Here is a 17,654-nt window from a genome sequence, read left to right as displayed (position 1 = left end):
TGTAATGTCATATCTTGGATAGGATCCTGGAACAGAAAAAAAGGCATTAGGTAAAATCCAAGGAATTTGGAATAAACTATGTATTCTAATTAATAACAATATATCAATGTCACAACCACATGACATGAGTAATGCCAGGCAAGAGCCATCTGTTTGAGAGTTGTCAAACCACAAGACCATGAGAAATAATAATTTGTCGTCTTAAACCAATAGTTCATGGGTAACATGACTGGTTACTCAACAGTAGGTAAGTGAAATGGAAGAATCCTCCTACAGGGAGAAAACAAGTGAAAACAATAGCAGCAACAACAAAAACAGCTGCAAAGATCACGTACACAAAATTTTAAACATCCAGGAAATAACCCATAATAAGGGAATTCATATGGCTCAGAGGGTTAATGACCTCAAGAACCTGTGACAATCGATAATCTGAAAGAATACATATTATGTAATAGGGCTGTGCTAAGGGCAATAAATCAGACCGTCTTTGTATTTTACTGGTGAGATAGGAGCATATTCTAATCAAAGCTGAGGCATGTGAATTATGAACAGTGCTGGATATATGTTATAAGGAATGCAAAGTATATGACTTGAAGTGAAATAGTATTTAATAAAACTTAGTATCATTTATATTTAGAAGCCAAGGGAGTAACCAAAAGTTCTTATAATAATCTAATTAACTTGACTATACTAAGTACTTTTACTAGTAGTTTGTTTTCTTTATAGCAACAAACTATGCTAGAATAATAATTATGTATTTAACTATATTATCATTAACTTGCATTGTTTTAAAGTATCAATTGAAGAGAACATGCTAGCTTGAGAATATAAGCACTATTTATTACATCATTTCTTGAGAAATGATATTCTGAATATTAAAGAACTAGGTTATAAACAGATAATTAAATGTGAGAATTAATTTTGTTTAATGGGGCTCAATTACCTTACATGAACAATATAAATCATTTAAGCTTTGTTTTTATTTTTTTATTTTTCACTATTTCTTTTTATTTCTTTTTATTAATATTTTTATTGGAGTATAATTGCTTTACAATGGTATGTTAGTTTCTGCTTTATAACAAAGTGAATCAGCTATACATATACATATATCCCCATATCTCCTCCCTCTTGCATCTCCCTCCCATCCTCCCTATCCCCCCCACCAGGTGGTCCTGCATATTCAAAAAGTCCATGATTATCATCTATGAATAATAAATAGATATATTTTTAGTCAAATTACCTACTATATAGAGGAATGCTAACGTTGCTTATCTTTACAATGAACTTTCAGTTGCAGGTCAAGCTGTAGCTAAGCATCTGCTGTGGCCATATGTTATTGCAGTAGATTGCCACCAGGTGAAATTCATTATGAGATACACCAAATTCTAATAACTATCACAGGAGATATGCTATAATACATAAGGTTTTCACCAAATTCTAAAAACTATCACAGGAGATGCTATAATACATAAGGCTTTCCCCTGCTTGACCTCCCAGTCCCAATGGAGGAGGTAATTCCACATTTCAGCTAATATTATTTAGGTTCCTTCCATGAAGTTGGAAAATATTTCTTTCAGTATAGAATCTCTCACTTGCATCTAGAAAGTGAGTATAAGATTAACAGTTGGAGAAAGAATTTACTCACCGTGGGAAAATATTTTTGAGGGCTAGAAAACAAAAGTGTAAAGATGACAATATTTCCCTTTTATTGCTATTCATGCTAGCCTGACCTTAAGTTTCTCACTTCCAGAGACTCCCAAAGGGTGGTTAGATTTTTCAGCTATTTTGAGGCACCCATGGTAGTTTAGCTACCTTCTATAAACCATGAACATGCTTGATTCAGTTAGGTGCTTTCAGTCTCTTAAATTCTTAGAAGTTTTATATCATACTTAAGCTGTTATGTCTGTTTTTCATTAACATAGATCAGTTTATTTGCTTTTAAATAAAATGAAGTCTCAATCTTTCAACAAAGTATATTAAAATATATTAAGATAATATAAAAGTACAACATTAATATATTTACCACAAATAATTTTAAAATAAATGGAAGTATGTAATTTTTCATATTTAAGTTTTCAAACAACAGATTGGCAAAGAAGAGGAATGGAGAATTTGAAGTGTGGAAAACATCAGCATAGCTAAAAGACTATCTTCAAATAGAATGTAGCATTTTACATTTAAAAAGTACATAAAAAACATGTATCTGTATGTTAAAACAACATCCATTAAATTGCTAATTTTTAAGAGTTAAAGCCCTTTCTAATCTGGTCACCTGGAAGAAGGAAGTTTATTATGTTTGTATTAAAATTGGGAAAATGATCTCTGGTAGACAGAATTCTAAGACACTTCAAGTGTTCTGCCCCCTGATATATGTGCCCTATGGAATTCCCTCCTCTTGAGTGTAATGAACCTGTGCATATGATGGGATGTTATCCCTGTGATTAGATCACCAATCAGTTCAGTTTGACTTGATCAATAGGGAGATTTTCTTGAGTGGACCTGATTTAGTGAGGCAGACCATTTAAAGGAAAGTGAAGCATCAGAAATATGCTCCTGTGTTAGCTTTGAGGACAGCAAGTGCCATGCTGTGAAGGCCATGGGATAGAGAACAATGAGTGCCCTCTTAATGCTGAGGGTCTCCATCCTTTAAAATTATAAGGGAATTAATTTTGCCGGTAACCTATGAGTTCAGAGAAGGACTTCACGTCTAAAATGGGATTGCAGTCCCTGCCAAAGCCTTGATTTCAGCCTGTGGAGACACTGGATAGAGGTCCCTACTATTCGAACTATTTTACTGCTTCAGGGCAGGGACTATTTTACAGTAGTGGGGTTCAACTTCTAGAATGTGGCTTCAATGTCAGTTTGGGGTGGAAGAGATTCATTCACAATCTGGAGAAATGTTTCTCCAAGCTGATTAAAAGCAAGGACTGGGAAGACCCCTGTGGTTCCTTGGAGTCCCTTCATTGAGAATCGGGGGGTTGTAAAGGCTGGCTAAACAAGGTGAAGGCACCTGAAGTGCATAAATTTGCAAACAATCTCTTTTCCAATGTCCTTGCTCTTTGCACTAATAGCACAAAGTAGCAGGGTTTTGCATTCATTAGGAAGCCCTCAATTACTGGACTTGAAGATTAAGAACTTTGGTGGTCTTTTTTTGCGGTGACAGCTAGAGTGTGAGAGAGCTGGTTGGCCAGATTAACTAAATTTGGAGTGGACATAGTTCCCCATTCCATCCTGGTCCTTTTTACTGTAAAGCAAAGATCCTGGTTCACCCCATTAATAAATACAGATTTAAAGCTATGTGGGTAAAAATCAACATTTGAAGGAAGACCAAAATTTTCTTTAAAAGCAATCTGAAGTTGATTACAGAAGTCATGAACAGGTTCATTAAATGTGTTGTGTACAACCTGAATTCTGTTCCAATCAACAGGCTTTGGAAGATCCCTAGGAATTGCTCAGTGAAGTCACCTAGCAATTGCCCAAGCCTGATCGTATCATATATCAGTGGGCTGGTCTCCCAGTTGTTATTCTTAGAGACCTTTCAGGATTTTCCCAGTTAATGATTTTCATCCAATGCTGGGCCTGACCTTCACTTAACAAGCATATGAACTGGCTTATATGAGTCAGGGAAACCAGGTTGATAAGTTTGTATGACTGTATTAAATTCCTTAGCAAATATGTGAGGGTGAGGATCTTTGGTTACTTTGGGAAAATCTTTGACTGTGGCTCTTAGTTCAGCTTTAGTGCAGGGAATATAAGAAATTAAAGGGTTAAGCTGCTGGGTCCTCAGAAGTTTTAATTTTAAAGGGACAGGTATGTAAAAGTTCAGAGGAAAAGAAAGTAGAGACAGTTTTTGAGAAAAGGAAAAGGGGGATTTGAGGGTATAGAGAAGGCATAGGCAGCATAGAAGGGAAGGAGGAAGATGGTCTCAGTGGTGGATTCTGGCCGCCAGGAGCCAAAGAAGAGAGACAAGATGGTGGCAGAGGCTGAGCCTAAGACAAGGAAGCCAGGGAAGAAAAGCCTTGAGCTTTGGGGGCCTTTTTTATCTTTCTTTAATCATTTGTTTGCCTCAGTTAATCTTAAAATCTTGTTTTGCAGAGAGGCAATTTTAGGCTTCTGATAATATTTGGAAGCTTCAAAAACACCAATCACAATAAACATTCCAATAAGTTCTGAAAATTTTAAGCTATCGTAATCCAGTTAGGTTTTACGGTTATTAAGTTTGGGGATTTCAAAAGTTCCCCATAATGACCATTGATATTCTGAATTGTTTTTGGTCAGGTTGGTCCATTTATTTAGAAAGGCATATGAGGAAGGATCATCGTTTTTAAACATAAAATCAGCCAGAATCCTTGTAGCTGAGGGCACCCTCAAAATATTTCAATAATTGGAATCCCGTTTCTGAGAGGTTTTTCTCTCGAGTAGAAGAACAGTTTTCTAACAGCTTAATCATTTACAGCTCAAATAGTGCAATGCAGTCATCTTTCAAGCTAATCCCAGCCAATTCTAAGGAAATAGCTTAGTCCAAGAAGAGTCATGCCAAAGACTTTTCAGCCAGTTTCCATAGAATGACCCCTATTTCATAAGAATGGGCTGAAGGCTGGACAACTGGTACAATTTTAGTGAAGCAGCCCCTTTTCTTAAAGGAATGGGCCAAAGGTATTTTCAGCCAGCTTTGGTTGAAACACTCTGATGTCAAAGTCACACCGAAGTACCAAACAAGTACCCATATACAGAAGAAGGCCTTAACCAGAAAGACAAAACCTTAAAATAGATCCTGAATAAAGCCTGGAGAGCTTCAAATGCAAAGAGCGTGTGAGCTTGGATTCAGGAGAAAGAGATGTGCGTTCAAACACCAGGGTCAGTGAGAAAAGCAGTGAGCAACAGTGGGCTCAATTGCAGGGTACCACACCTATTTGCTCACCAGCCCTGGAGCATTTGTGGGTCTTCACTGGTCCATGTATGGACCACCAAAATGTTGATCTGAAACAAAGAGACTGCCAGATGTTTCTCCAGCAAAGATAAGTTTATTCAGTATTAGCAGAGAATCACAAGTATCAGCAAGCCATATGCAAGTGCCTGCATGGCAGTGGAAGGAGAACACTTAAAAAGAGAGGAAGAGGAAGTTGGAGGGCTAGAGTAAACAAAGAGTCCATGGCTTTTGATTGGCTGAGTTCTCGCCAGGAAAGAAGAGGAGTCTTTCTTCTTGGGCTCTGCGATTGTCTCAGGATGTGAGAGCCCGCCCCCTTCTGGTCTCCTGACTCTATTTAATTGAGGTTTCTGCTTTTCATTTAATTTTTACAGAGTGCTATACATTTGGAAGACATGAAGTCTGTATTTTGAGGTTGAAAACATAGTAAACGGATGACTAACACACATGTGTTATATATTATACATTATATGAATATCATATAATATATAGTTAATCCTCCCTGGGAAGATCATAATAACAATCTTTCTAAGATTTAAATCATATAATACTATGTGAAATGAATCCCTCCACTATATATATATATATTTTACATAGATATATAAATATATATAAAATAACTGCTCAAAACTCAACAATTCAAAGTGTTAGCCATCTTATGTTTAAGAGAGAAAATATTTGTATGTAACCCAAGTCAGAAGGCAGGAGGGCACCACTTAATAGTTCTGATTGTGGAGCCACGATGAATGGTTTAGAAATGTCAACTCTACCTCTTACTGCCTAGATATTTCTAAGCAAGTCATTTATTCTCTCTGTGCTTCAGTTTCTGAGTCTCTGAAATGGGGATAATACTGACTTCTTGTGTGTTAATTCTTTGAAGGCTGCATGAATTAAAGTGTGTAAAATCTTTGTTTCTTACACATAATAAATGCTTAGAATTAGCTTTACTATATGTCAGGGGGACCTGAAGTGCAGTTATGCAAGATACTACAAATGTTCACTTTTTTGTTTATTTCTAGGGAAATCATACATAAGTTGAAATAATTCTTCTCAAAAACGGAAACTCTAAAAATGAAGGGTTATGTTTCATGCATGCTATGCTTAATTTATTTTGTCAAGGTCTTTAAAGAAGATGATGTTGATTTTTAATATAAAATTAGTAACTGATTTTTGCTCTATTGTATTTAGTGTTCTTATTTCCCCTTAAAGTTACTGTATCTGTGTCTCTCTTTTTTTTTTTTTTTTTTTTTTTTGCCATACGCGGGCCTCTCACTGCTGTGGCCTCTCCTGTTGCGGAGCACAGGCTCCGGATGCTCAGGCTCTGGACGCGCAGGCCCAGCAGCCATGGCCCATGGGTCTAGCCACTCTGCGGCATGTGGGATCCTCCCGGACCGGGGCACAAACCCGTGTCCCCTGCATTGGCAGGCAGACTCTCAACCACTGTGCCACCAGGGAAGCCCTCTGTGTGTCTTTTAACTACCCTGTTTGGTTTTATCACGTGGACATATTCCCAGTTTGCTCCGTTGTTTATAAAAGTGCCAAACTGAGTTCATCAAAGGAATAATAAATACTCCATATGACATTCATTATTTTGATTTTCAATAAATAGAGTAAATTACATCCACACTTTGTTCCTCATTTCACTTTGAAATGAAACAGATAGTTTTTCCAGTGATTATTCTGTCTTCTTATTGACAGTAACTGGTCTCTTACATGAATGTCAAATAATGGTTCTATTTTATAACCAAAATTGTAAATTTTTATCAAATGCAGGCATCAGGTTATTAAATTGATGATCTTTTTTTATGAAAATTGGCATTGATTGAGCAATACAGCAGAGAAAGTACATATTGCCCCTAAAGGAGGCAGACTAATGCATTTCCTCATCCCTAGGGTACCCGCGTCCTAATCCCAGGAACCTGTGCATATATTGTGTCACATGGCAAAAGGTAATCAAAGTTGCAGGTGGAAATAAATTTGCTGAGCAGTGGACCTTACCATAAGGGGGTTATTCTAGATTATCGGGATGGGCCTAATGTTACCACTAAAAAGTAAAAGAGAAATGCAGAAAGGGAAGTTAGAAGGACGCAATGTGAGAAGGATTCAATCTGCCTTTTTGAATTTGGAAAAGGTGGTCTTGATCCAGGGTGTGAGGGGAGCCTCAAGAAGCTGGAAGAGAAAGGGAACAAATTCTCCCCTAGGCCTTGTAGAAAAGAACTCAGTCCTGTCAAGCCCTTGATGTTGCCAGGGGAAACCTGTCAGACTTCTGATCTACAGAGCTGTAAGACACTAAATGTGTCTTGTTTTAAGTCACTCTTTGTAGTATTTGTTACAACAGCAATAGAAAACCAACACGGTGCCCATCTTCTGAGGGGTACCCTCCTAGCTGTCTCATAGTCCAGGCAGACTGGGTGCAAATCGAGCACCTATGACCACAAACAACACTTAATTTTTAGACAGTGTGTTTGGCTGAGGAAGAATATTTCCTGAGCCTCCGTTACAGAAATGTTACGAGTGTGACAACCAGTCTACCGACAGCACTGCATACAGCTGTTGAGGCCAATTTTATAAAACCCCAAGCCACTTCCTTTTCAGGAAGAAAAAAATGTTAGCTTAACATATCACATGAATCTATTTTATATACTTTGATAGTTTTCACAATAATTTTAAATTTTACTCAAATTGTAATAAACATGATACAGTTTTCCATTTTCTGCTTGACAACTTAGAGATAGGGTCCCTAGATCCATTGTTTAAAATGCTGTATATGTATATATATATGTATATATATGCTGTATATGTATATATAGATATATAGATAGATATAGATTTACATATTTAAATTATATATATTTTAGCCTTTTGAAGACAGGAAAAAAAGAGGCAACATTTGGGTTTAGTTTTAGAAATATATGGCTATCTTCACTTATGAATTTGCCCTACTGAATTGTAATGTGCTTTTTCTTCCTTCCATCCTCTCACAAGAACATTCTTGCTTTGCTTGCCAGCATTTGAAGAGGAATGAAAGAATTAGTTCATAAGGTGTGAAGCAGTAGGAAATTCCTTCCTAAAGTTGTCATGTTATCTTTCTGGCCACCTGGCCTATGTTCTGACATGAGAGAGACCAGTTTAGTTTATGTAAAGCTTGAACACATCAGTTCTTCAAGAGAAGGCTAAGAATCTAAAGGAAGTACTTCACTGCTTCACAGACAAGTACTTCACAGACAAGAAATTACTGTGACCTTGACTACATGTTTCATTAATAGTGAACTATTTACATTTCAAGTGTCTTTTTATATTAAAGCAGCAGGTTGTGTTGAACGTGAAACCATGGAGAGAAAATGTGACATATTTAAGGATTGTCACTTTTCATTATTGTAACTATTGAGACTATTTGGTTTATTTCCAGAATGACAATGTGGTACGTATTAGAAAAAGCAACGTAAAATGTGGCAAACATGTTTTAAAAAGGTTTACTTTTAAACTTTTTAAAAATATTTTTTTCATCTATCAGATAAAGCACTGGCTTATGAGTAATTATTTTAATTTTTCTCATTTATCATCTCTCTCCTCTCCCTTAAAGAAGCACTGCTAACCAACTTCATAATGGATTAGTATATTGCTTCCTGCTGCATTAAAATGTGGCATGTGGCATGGAATCGACAAATTTAAAATTCTTACAAAATGGGGATAATACAAGCAGGAGTCAACACACATAATTCTTACCATGTGAAGGCACTGTTTTAAGCATTGTTTATGTACTAATTCACTTAATTGTCACAAAAGGTCAGAATATCATGCTTGCATTTTACACAAGACAGGTGAAGTAACTTAACCAGAGTCCCATAGTGGATCTGGTAAGCATAACAATGTTGCTAATAGAGAAATTTTCTTTTTTTTTGCTTTTACCAAAGCTTATATTAAAATTAGTTTGGCTCTTTGGTTGCAAATAACAGAATAAATTCAAGAAAGAAAAGGCAAAACAGTAAAAAATACATATATATTAAGGGCATAGTAGCATCTCATGGAACACAAGGATAGGAGGTCCTAAAAAAGACATTGAAACCATGCAATAAGAAGCACTGAGAATCTTTATTTCCACCTTTCATTTCTTATCTTTCTCTTCTGCTGCTTTAGTCTGTCTTCTCTATAGACTAGTCTTTTCTGTTCCCTTATCTTCATGGTCCATAGAAACTAGCCACCATAACTCTCATGACCCGTCTCTTCATTCCATGACCAATCCATATGAAGCTTGTCCTAATTATATATTCTTATGCTGAGAAATTAGATTGGTCAAACTTAGCTTAGGTACCCATCTCTGTCAAAACAGTTCTACTGTTAATAACTTCATTTTGAAATACCTTGACTATAAGAAGTAGAAGAGGGACAATTGACTAGAAAATTCCATAATTTAAGTAACTGGAATCTTCCAAAATAAACTAATATATTTTAATATGCTAATGTATAAATTATATATTGTTAATTCAAACTCATGTGATACCAACGAGAGGCTGATGATCTCTTTCTATGCAAATTATATGACTAAACAAAAGAACATCAAAACTAGAATAAGAAGCTCTTCTTTGGCTTCCAACTCCCCTCTAACAAGCACACACAAAGGCTTTCCACAGAGAAACTCAATAATATGAAGAATATTTATATTGATTATATTAAATTGATATACACTTGATTGATACACATTTTTGTAATGCATTTTGGAATAAATATCGCTAAGTGTGAACAAGCAATTCACTAAAATCCCATGATTCTTTATTCTCTGTTCTTTGGTTATATGGAAATTCTTGATTTTTTAAAAAAATGAATTCCATTATTACATATATATGATAAAAAATAAGCAGGTGTAATTGGAACAGACCATTTATGGTACTTCCTTCTACACAGGTATCATAAATATTTGAACAGTATCTTCCTGACTAGATACTGTTGGAAGCTTACTATGAAAAAACTAAATTCTGCTAAAACATAAATCTTATGGATTTGGGGGCTTGCAACACACTCTAGAAGACTCTCAGTGGCCAAAAATAGTACTAAGCTTATGGGAATGGTAGGATTCTCTGTGGGGTGGAGGGATTAATTGTGTCAGTGCCAGCAGGAGATAAGACCATGGCCATGGGATGGTCCCATATCAGCAAAAGGAAATGAAAGTTCTCTCTGAGGGAAAGCATCATTAATTTAGGCCCCAGATTTCCACAGTCAGATATCACACACACACACACACACACACACACACACACAATATCACCACGAACAAGAATCTGTGGGACAAAAAAGCCACAGCAGATTTAGACTCTCATGGACTTCAATGTTGACATTTCAAGAAATGAATATAAATTAACTTTAAACTCTATGAGGAGAAAAAGGTAGAATAATGAAAGTGAGCCAACAGCAAGTAAATAAGGGGGAAAAAACCCCACAAAGTACTATATGGATTATATTGTTATTTTTAAAAATGAAAAATAAGTAAAATGAAACAATATATTGTTTAACTGTAAACGTGATACAATCTAAATAAAAAGGCCAAGGATGATAAGTTTAAAATTCAGTTTGTTATTACCTCTTGACTGGGAAGGGGGCTATCAGGGATTTGGAATCCTGAAAGAGGAAAGTGTTACATGGAGAGTGATAGGGTCCCTTGTAGTAAGTTGCAGTTCTTAAATTGTAGGTTCGCAGGTACTCTTTTATGCTTCAAAACATATATGCATGCCACAAATATTTTGTATATATATATATCAAATATTTAAAAATAATAAATAAAACTCTGAAAAAGGAATATATTAATTATATAGGCTAATATAAAATTAAATACTGTTTTATAAACTAACTTTAAACTTTGTACTTTAGATTACACAGGAACACAGGGTCTAAATGGGTGTCTCCCGGGGAGCCATATATTCCTGAAGGTCCTGAAAATTTCTCTTATTTCTTCTCCCACTCTTCCTCCTCCCTCTCCTCCTTCTTCTTGGTGGTTCCCGTGAGAAAAATTTAAGTGTCTGCATTTACTTCAATTTTAAGTTTAAACAATGTAGTATATTCTGCATTATTTCAATGGTTACCTTAGAGCTACACAGTTAATTACAACTATAATGGTAACATTACAGAATGAATTCAGTAAGTGGATTTATTTTATGATTTGTTAAGTCAATGAATCATTTTACTTTTTAATGGTTTCAGGTTAATGAAAAAGAATGGAGGCTGAGGAAAAAATAAATAAAATATTCTTGCTAAGCCAAGGTCATGGGACCTCATGGTATAAGTCACTTTAGAATAGTTTGAATAATAACACTAAAATTGATTCCAGAATGGAATCAACACATACCTAAAACTAGAATAAGTATGTGGAATTCAAAAAACCCATGTTGGTGTGGCAAAATTGTTCTTGTATTTTAAGAGGTGATTTAGTTTCAGCAAAACATTATCTGCTACATTACATCAATTTGTTATCTAATTCCTCAATATTTAATGTTCTTTAAATTTAGTAATTTTTTTGGTTTTGTAGTTGTGTAAATAGTATAATAGTTTCTTACTAGTTTCATGTTTGTGTATATTTAATTGACTTTAAATAATTTGTCATCACTGAAAGACTTTTTTTTAAATTAAATGTATGAGTAGTTTAACATGGTTGAGATCACCAGATTAAATCTGGAAAAGCTCCATTAATTTTCAAGAGTGGTGTATTTCTGTTGACTTGACTTCTCATTTCAAAATCTGAGGGACTCATAATTAATAGAATAAAAATGCCCAGCTCAAATCCCCATTATTACTAAAAGGAAATTAAGCCAATACTATTAGGTAGCGGGCAAGGAGGCAAACATGTTTTATGCTCCTACATTGAACATCGTATAATGTCACTTCTAAAATTTTTTATAAGAAAATTTGGAAGATGTTATATGAATTTCTCATTAGAAAGGTATTATAACTAGTTCTGTAAAATATGACTAATATTTTATATTCTTGCACAGCATTCTAGCTCACTGAATTTAGCCTGTTACATTCAAGATATTCATGTTTATTTTTATGAATTGATGAATGAATGAACAAATGATCAAATAAATGAACAAATCCTGCAGGAATCTATTTTATATCTTCAACATCACTCTCTTTCAACAGAAGATGTATTCCAGGATACTAAGTGTCAGAAACTGATTGCCTCTTTTGGTCTATGGCCTGATTCTTTCATGCTTCCTTTAATCTCTTCGTGTTTTCTTGCTCAGATGCTTCTTATTAGTGCATCTGGATATAATTAAGTATCTAAGATGCCTTCTGAAGCCAGTGTCATTTCACTATTATATAATAAAGACTTTAAGTAGAACAGCTTAAGTTTGACTCTGATGTGCAATAGATATGACATTCCAAAGATGAATCACCATTTGAAGAATCTACAAAGAAAATTTAAAATAATTAAAATAAGTTGATCTTAGTGTTTTGAATCCTCTCACCTCAAGTATATAAGGGATGAAGAGAAATAAAGGAGAGAGGGTTTTGGGGGAGAAGATATTTGGAGGAAAATATTTTTTAATAAAAATGTGATGTGATATTCTCTACCTCCCCTCCTCCAGGTAGGATGTGATATTCCTTCCCTCCCCTTCTCCCTCTCTCTGCTTAAACATTCATGGGGGGTGCAGGCTCTCACAGGGATCTATAGAAAGCTTAATACGTTATGCCTTCATTTGGGAGGCAGGGTGGACTAGGATCTGACTCTCACCTTGGAACTCTTGAAAAAGAAAAAAGACTTAATAACTCTTCGGAGAGTGATGCTATTTTGGGGTCGACCTACATACTCCCTGGATACGTCCTAACAATGGATGAATGCCTGTAGGGTTCCCTCCTAGCTGATGTGAACTGCGTAGAGAGCAAGCCATCCTGACTTCTGTCCAAGAGCGCCACCTGGAGTCACGGAGGGAATGAAGCAGCAAGAAGCTGAAGATGCATATTCAGAGCTCGGGAAGGAGTGGCAAAGGGCCACCTAGAACAAAGTCAAGAGAAAGGCAGGGGGGAGAGAGGTGGCCTGCAGAGAATGTCAGAAGAACTCAGAAAAGAAACCCTTGCAAAATATGTCAGGAAATTCGAGCTGAAAGATGGTTAAAGTAAGAACTGTCCTTACCTTGAAAACAGCATCTAGAAAAGAGGGCAGGGAAGGAGTTGTTTGTGAGAGAAGTTTAGATGAATAAATAGACAAGCCAACTATACCATTTGTAATCTTGAAGGCATCCAGCCTAAAAAAGGCTGGTGTTAATATGAAGTCATAAAATACGTTATTAAATCAAAATTCCTCGTGGTGATGAATATCTTGGACTCAACATTCTAATTACTGAATTGTGTCTGTGAATAACAATTTAAAGTATCCCTAGAACAAATTTTACCTAAGAGTGGGCAGGAGAACCCTGGCAATTACCACACTAGGTATATTTTAAAGGGGCAATGGGTGATCAAAGTAAATTTGCATTTTGGATACATCAAAAAGAGTTGTTCAACCTCCAGGTTACATAAGAAAATGTAAAACTTTTCTTAAAAAGCTAATTCAGTTCTCTAAACTGTCAAAATAAGGGGCTGTGTTCTTTGACAAGTTTGCATTTGGTTTTATTTCTATTTCCTCTATTTCTTTTGGATTTATTGCCCAAATTCTGTGTCTTGACCAAAGCTGAGAGTGAGGGCAGATATCACTATCACAAAAATTCTGTTTCTAAGAATAAGTGGGAAATTTTAACAAACATTTGTTATTATCACAACTTAACTTTTAAACATTTTAACAGTTAAGTATTGAAAGCTTAATGTTATATCAAAGAACAGCAACTTCCTCACTGTCACCTGCCAGATTCCTGTTGTAGACACTGTAATGCACTTTTGAAATATTAGACGCTCATTTTCAGCTAAGGTCAGGGAGAAGCAAGTTTTTTTTTTTTTCTTTCCTCCTTTATAGTGAGTGTCTGAGGTTGTCTTATCTTTTCTTTAACTATGGATTTGGAGATATCTTCCATGGTGAGATGCAGTTTCATTTAAGCAATCTGACAAGTTAAAACTTTAAACACTGCTTGCAGAAGAGACCGTCTGAATACGTTTCCAAGCAGAGTTAATGCTGTCACTTTCAGTTGTTTGTTTTAAATTTCTTTTATATTTGCTCCACTTGCTGCTTTAAAAAAATCACCTGAGTACTCAGTCATAGGTGTATAAATTTGGCAATGGTGCCATTTAATTGTTTATCAAGAAAAAAAAATCATCTGAATTTTCATCTACATTTCTGCTTTCATTGCACACCCATTAACTTTAACATCTTTGCTACAAAAGATATAGATGAAGTCTTTACAGTAGGTCTCATGAAAGAAGTGCACATATTTTGGAGATATATCAATATCATATTTCATCAGCAGCTACCAGCAGTTGAATGACTACTTGTATAAGTGTGCATCAGTTGTTATTGAACTCTGCAGTGTTAGTATTGCTGTTTGCAAAGTAACATATTTAAGATTTCTATTGCTCAAGCAGCCTTTTCACACTGTAATAGCAGCTATTACATCTTGTTTGAACATTTTGTGAAAATATGACAAGATACTTGCAAAATGTTTTCCATGTCATTAGGTTTACATAGGGCTAAGGAATATGAGGAAGATAGATTGGTTACCAGCTGGCTTACAAACAGTATTTTTACTTTCTCTTTTGCTGTGATATAATTGTTTTATGAACACATAACTGCAGCATGTAGACAAAACAACATATATGTTTTGATACTTGGATTTATCTTTATCATATTTATCTCATTGTGACAGGAAACTGATTTTCCATCCTATAAATTTTTTTTCAATCATATTGCCATGTTGTTAGTTGAGTAACATCCTGAAATCTCTCATCAAGCAAGTAAACAGAAACTCAAGTTAATCATAAATTGATGACGCTTTCTACATAAAAAATCATTCTCCATTTCATAATATCTGATGTGTTATAAATTTAAATAGCACAGTCTATTATATAACTAACGTTAGGTAAGAATTTTTGTGCTACTGCAGTAATTTGAAGAAAACATCGTGGTAGCCCAGGGGAACCAGGAACAAAAAATGTACTGGTGATGGAAAACTTTTGAGGGAGGAGGTATTTTAATTTGGTCAAAAGGAATGAATAAGAGTTTTACAGACTAAAAGCTATAAAATGATTTGCCTCTGCCTTTCCTCCCTCTTTCCCTCCTTTTTTTCCCTTCATTCTTTTTATAAACTGTACCATTGGTTTGGGTTTTCCAAAGTTTCCAGATGTCTGTGAATAACTAGGGATTCTTCCTTCATGATAGGAGTATGTGTTATGAATGTCAGGCATAGTGTCTCAAAAAGAACATTGAGTATTCTCATTGCTTTTCATGGACTGTTTATAAAAGAATCTATTTTAAAAAAATTTACTATACATGGTTATTTATATTTCATGATTAAAATGATCGTCTCTGGTGACTGTCAAATTGTGTCCAGATCCTGGTATCACTACATATCAGTTACGTGATTTTATGCTATTTTCATTTTGTTAACAGAGGAAAATAATGGCATTTACTTGATAGAGTTATTGTGAAGCTAGCCCTCGTCCCTGCTGTCATGAAGAAGCAGGCCAAGAAGGTGGTAAATCCCCTATTTGAGGAAAGGCCAAAGAATTTTGTCACTGGGTGGGACATCCAACCCAAAAGGCACTTCACCTATTTGTGAAATGGCCAAACTGCCTTGAACTGCAGTGACAAAGGGCTATCCTCTATAAGTAGTTGAAAGTGCCTCCTGCAGTTAACCAGTTCACCCAGTTAACCAAGCCTTGGACAGCCAAACAGCTACACAGCTGCTAAAGCTGGCCCACAAGTACAGATCAGACAGAAAGCAAGAGATTGTTGACTCCACCTGAGAAAAAAGCTGCCAGCAAAGGGGATGTCCCCACTAAGAGACCACCTGTTCTTCGAGCAGGGGTTAATACTGTGCCCACCTTGATGGAGAACAAGAAGGCTCAACTGGTAGTGACTGCACGTGATTTGGATCCCATTGGGCTGGTTATCTTCCTCCCTGTCCTGTATCTTAAAGTGGGTGTTTCCTACTGCGTTATCAAGGGCAAGGCCAGGCAGGGGCATCTAGTCCACAGCAAGACCTATCACCATCACCTTCACACAAGTTAACTGAGAAGACAAAGGATCTCTGGCTAAGCAGGTGGAAGCTATCAGGACCAGTTACAGTGACAGATACGATGAGGTCCGCTGTCACTGGGGGAGGCAATCTCCTGGGTCTGAAATTGGTGGCTCGCATTGCCAAGCTGGAAAAGGCAAAAGGCAAGGAACTGGCCACCAAACTGGGCTTAATGTATACTGTTGAGTTTTCTGTACATAAAATACAAATTCTCCTTTAGCCAGTATTGATTGAGAAAAAAAAAAAAACTAGCATAGAGTATTTCCATTAACACGTATGGCTTACACATGTTAAAATAATCCATTGATTTATTTTATAAATTTACTTGTTTGTTTGTTTTTGGCTGCGTCGGGTCTTCATTGCTGCACGTGCGTTTTCTCTAGTTGCAGCGAGTGGGGGCTACTCTTTGTTGTGGTGTGTGGGCTTCTCATTGCGGTGGCTTCTCCTGTTGCAGAGCACAGGTCTAGGTGCATGAGCTTCAGTAGCTGTGGCTCATGGGCTTAGAGCACAGGCTCAGTAGTTGTGGTGCACTGGCTTAGTTGCTCCGTGGCATGTGGGATCTTCCTGAACCAGGGCTTGAATCTATGTCCCCTGCATTGGTAGGCAGATTCTTAACCACTGCACCACCAGGAAAGTCCCCAAAAATAATTGATTGATTTCTAACTTTCGTGTATATGCTATTTTTGATATTCACTTCCCTGATTCTTCATTTTAGATCAAGAATTATACCCTTCTCCCTTTTATCTTTCTCACGTGTTCTTTTTTTTTTAAGACTTTAAAAAATAAATTTATTTATTTATTTATTTAGTTTATTTTTGGCTGTGTTGGGTCTTCATTGCTGCACGTGGGCTTTCTCTAGTTGCAGAGAGCAGGGGCTACTCTTCATTGCGGTGCGCGGGCTTCTCTTGTTGTGGTGGCTTCTTTTGTGGAGCACCGGCTCTAGGCGCACAGGCTTCTGTAGTTGTGGCTCGTGGGCTCTAGAGTGCAGGTTCGGTAGTTGTGGCGCACGGGCAGTAGTTGCTCCGTGACATGTGGGATCTTCCCGGACCTGGTCTCAAACCCGTGTCCCCTGCATTGGCAGGCGGATTCCTAACCACTGTGACACCAGGGAAGTCCTCTCACATATTCTTTACAAAAGCTTACACTGTGCTTTTCAATATCATTTCAAGAAAGTACTTATTTCTCAACAGTCATTCAGTATGTAGAGATGCAGTAGAGTCTTGACTCTAAACCTGTAATTTGTCTGCATTTAAAAAATACTAGAGGCTAATATTTTTACTTTCAATAAAACCAATGTCACCTTGTTTTTCTATAGAACCATTAAAAGGTCTCTATCAGCATCTTTACCAAAGATGCTTCCCTGTCCTTGTAATTTGTGCTTCAAATACTTTGCTGATTGTGCATTCACTCAGATGATATTTTGAGTCCCATTTATAGTAGATCTTTGACTGTCCTTTAAACTAGGTGTAAATCTGTTTTGCCCCTAAACATAAAACATTTGGAAAATGTTAATCCCAAACACTCCTTGTCACTGTTCTCTTTCACACTTCCATTGCATTGTGCCTTTAGAAATG

General features: G+C 36.3%; 1 pseudogene across 1 annotated transcript; it reads left to right on the top strand.

Moving 5' to 3' along the window:
• The first annotated feature begins 12,605 nt into the window (after positions 1 to 12,605).
• LOC308616304 (large ribosomal subunit protein eL8-like) lies at positions 12,606 to 16,359 on the top strand (annotated as a pseudogene). Its single transcript has 2 exons — positions 12,606 to 12,760; positions 15,480 to 16,359. The product of its transcript is annotated as a large ribosomal subunit protein eL8-like (transcript).
• Positions 16,360 to 17,654: the final 1,295 nt, after the last annotated feature.

Source organism: Mesoplodon bidens, assembly GCF_964165515.1.
Source record: "Mesoplodon bidens genome assembly, chromosome: 4".
NCBI lineage: Eukaryota > Metazoa > Chordata > Mammalia > Artiodactyla > Ziphiidae > Mesoplodon > Mesoplodon bidens.
This window is presented reverse-complemented; position numbering and strand designations above follow the sequence as displayed.